The sequence below is a fragment of the Myotis yumanensis genome, unplaced genomic scaffold (genome assembly GCF_028538775.1).
Source record: "Myotis yumanensis isolate MYYU_CA2020_CCGP unplaced genomic scaffold, mMyoYum1.0.hap1 SCAF_3, whole genome shotgun sequence".
Classification (NCBI taxonomy): Eukaryota; Metazoa; Chordata; class Mammalia; order Chiroptera; family Vespertilionidae; genus Myotis; species Myotis yumanensis.
In genome coordinates, this window is record NW_027223754.1 from 37199338 (window position 1) to 37203125 (window position 3788).

The 3788-nt window shown below is 40.6% G+C and overlaps 1 pseudogene; it reads left to right on the forward strand.

The window, feature by feature from the left end:
- The first annotated feature begins 2248 nt into the window (after window positions 1–2248).
- On the forward strand, window positions 2249–3097 carry LOC139004938 (large ribosomal subunit protein eL6 pseudogene; annotated as a pseudogene).
- Window positions 3098–3788: the final 691 nt, after the last annotated feature.

Genomic DNA, 3788 nt, shown 5'->3' on the forward strand with positions numbered 1-3788 from the left:
CCTATCTTGCCCCTAAGATTGTCTATGTTGGATCAGATGAAATTTCAAATTCCCAGACCTCCCAGATTCCTCCCCAGAGTGGCTGGAAATGTCCCAAACCAGAGAGTTCTTTTGCAATGAGCTCCAAAGGAAATTGCAGAACTAAATATACCCCAAGGTTATGACACCACTCAAATCTGTGCCTCTAAATGTTTCTATTAGGCCATGCTGCTGACTTGTGCCCCTGTCATGGACACTTGCCCTACAGGAATCTTCAACACTTGCAATTCTGGGGAGCCCAGTATACTGTGAAGTCCCCGTCATTGGCACCTACCTAGCCTCTTTTCACATAATCTTTTGAATTTAGGTGTAGCTAAGTTTATACAACACAGATTTTAAATCTACATTGTGACAATTGTAGATTTAAAAACTGTGTTGTATATTCACCAATGATATGTCTGATAAGGGGTTAATATCCAGAATATATGAAGGACTTATAGAGCTCAACACATGCAAAAAACACACACACATTTCAATTAAAAATGTGTAAAAGACCTGAATAGACACTTCTCCAAAGAGGAAATACAGCTGGTCAATAGACATATGAAAAGATGCTCAACATCACTAATTATCAGATAAATACAGATTAAAACCACAATGAGATATCACCTCACACCTGTCAGAATAGCTATCATCAATAAATCAACAAACAACAAGTGTTGGTGATGATATGGAGAAAAGGGAAAGCCTCATGCACTGTTGGTGGGAATGCAGACTGATGCAGCCATCATGGAAAGGCGTATGAAGTTACTTCAAAAAATTAAAAATGAAACTTCCATTTGACCCAGTGATCCCACTTCTGGGAATATGCCGAAGAAACCCGAAACACTAATTTGAAAGAGTATATGCACCCCTATATTTATTGAAGCGTTATTTACAGTAGCAAAGATTTGGAAGCAGCCTAAGTGCTCATCAATAGATGAGTGGATAAAAAAGCTGAGTTGTACATTTACACAATGTGATACTACTCAGCCATAAAAAGGAAATCTTACCATTTGGGACAGCATGGATGGACATTGAGTGTATTATGCTAAGTGAAATTAGCCAGTTAGAGAAAGACAAATACCATATGATTTCACTTAAAGTGGAATCTAAAGAACAAAATAAACTAACAAACAAAATAGAAATACACTCATAGTTACAGAGAATAGATTGTCAACTGTCAGATGGAAGAGGAGTTTGGTATACTGGGTGAAAAAGATGAAAGGATTAATTTAAAAAAAATAACCACAATCATAGATGCAGACAATAGTGTGGTGATTACCAGAGAGAAAGGGGGTGGGGGAGGAAGGAGAGGGTGAAGGGGGGATAAATGGTGATGAAAGACTTGACTTGGGATAGTGAACACACAATACAATATACATATCATGTATTCTAGAATTGTACACCTGAAACCTATATAATTTTATTAACCAATGTCACCCCAGTAAATTCAATAAAAATTAAATTAAAACTGTGTTGTAGTTTACAAAAAGAATCCTGATTAAGACTGCCTGGTTTCAAATCTGGCTCTGCCACTCACTAGATATATGATCTTGGGCAAATTGAACCTTAGTGAACCTTAGTTTTCTCGTCTGTAAATTGGGAATGCCAATAGTCTCTGTCCCATAGGGTTTCTGAGAGGATTAACAATAATACATAATGATGCATGAAAAGTACCTAAAATATTCAATGCCTTGACAATCCTATTATCCACCTTTTTTATCACAAAAATTAAGGCTTAAGAAGATTAAGATACTTGTTCAAAATTCTACAGCTATTATTGTGGGTAGTAACTTTTCCAAATTCATTCCAAAGAGTTGGCTAAGGACTCGGATGAGCTATGGAAAAATTCGTAAAAGCAAACAGCAGATGAGCTAAGACACAGGAAATCAAGAGATCTAAGCCCAGGTTTATAGATTTCAAAACTGGATAGATTGAGTTCCAGGTTAAGATCGCATTTCTGTAGCAATTCCTGGTAACCTCCAAATTTCCCCTTTTGGAATAGGTGTAAGGACCTGGAAGAATTTTAAATGTACAATACTGCAGGAAATGAAGGATAATAGTGAATCATTTGTATAGTTTTGGAGGAACTTCTAGTAGAAAATGGATGGAGGTAGACTAATCAATAAAACTGCTGGACTGGATATGTGTTGTTCTCTAAAACACAACAGTGTGTGCTGCTTAGATGTTGGTAAAAAATGCCAAACCTTCTTTCCCATCTTGCAAGATGGCGGGTGAAAAGAAAACTGAGAAGCCGGATACTAAGGAGAAGAAACCTGAAGCCAAGAGGAAGGCTGATGCCGGCGTCAAGGTTAAGGCGCCTAAGAAGGGGAAGCCCCACTGCAGCCGAAACCCCATCCTCGTCAGAGGAACTGGCAGATATTCCCGGTCCGCTATGTATTCTCGAAAGGCCATGTACAAGAGGAAGTATTCGGCCCCTAAATCCAGGATTGAAAAGAAAAAGGAGAAAGTTCTTGCTACTGTCACAAAACCAGTTGGTGGCGACAAGAATGGTGGTACCCGAGTGGTTAAACTCCGCAAAATGCCTAGATATTATCCTCCTGAAGATGTGCCTCGAAAGCTGCTCAGCCATGGCAAGAAACCCTTCAGTCAGCATGTGAGGAGATTGCGGGCCAGCATCCCTCCTGAACCATTCTGATCATCCTCACCAGGAGCCACACAGGCAAGAGGGTGGTTTTCCTGAAGCAGCTGGGCAGTGCTTGCCACTTATGACTGGAACTCTATCCCTCAATCGAGTTCCTCTTCGTAGAACACACTAGAATTTGTCATCGCCACCTCCACCAAAATAGCTATCAGCGGTGTGAAAATCCCCAAACATCTCACTGATGCTTACTTCAAGAAGAAGAAGCTGCGTGAGCCCAGACACCAAGAGGGTGAGATCTTCGACACAGAGAAAGAGAAATACGAGATTACAGAACAGCGCAAGGTTGACCAGAAAGCTGTGGTGGACTCGCAAATTCTGCCAAAAATCAAAGCTGTTCCTCAGCTCCAGGGCTACCTCCGCTCTCTGTTCGCTCTCACCAATGGGCTTCATCCTCACATACTGGTGTTCTAAATTTCTTATAACAACCTGATTAAATAACTGGAAAAAAAATGCCAAACCTTATAGCCACTGTCCATCATCCCACTGTCTTTCAAGAGCTTGAAGTTAGAGAGTCAAAAAAAAAAAAAGTGCATCCATCCCCACCCACCTTGCTTCACCCCACCATGCAGGCACTCTCTTATAGGTTGTAAAAGTTACATCCCCCATGTGGCTACCACACCACTATATCCCCCAAACATGCATTGGTATACTCCTTTAACAGGCATTCTAAAAGACCTAGAACTTCAAAAACATAATGACCAGAGTATACCATTTTTGGAAATAAACAAAATGAGATCAGGCAAAGGCAAAACCTGATGTAGCGAGGAAGGCAGTCACCATCACTTGCATTACACAAAGACTTAAAGGCAGGCAGAGGAGTGGGATAGTTTCATAGCAGAAAAAGGGAAGTCTCCAGGTAGGCCCTGATTGGAGTCTGTTGGCCTGGAGAAGCTAGGAGGTAGGTGTTCCATATGATTGGTGCATGTTAGGGGTGCATGTTTGGCTTTCTCTGGTTGGTGCTAAAGTGGAAGCATGGGTGAAAAATAGGGAAGCTGTCAATTATTAATCAAGTCATGATCATTTGGGGCTGATTATAGTTATTGTTTGTCTTCTTGGACTGATTGCTAGAGGTAGGAATGAGACTTTCTTTAGGTCTGACATA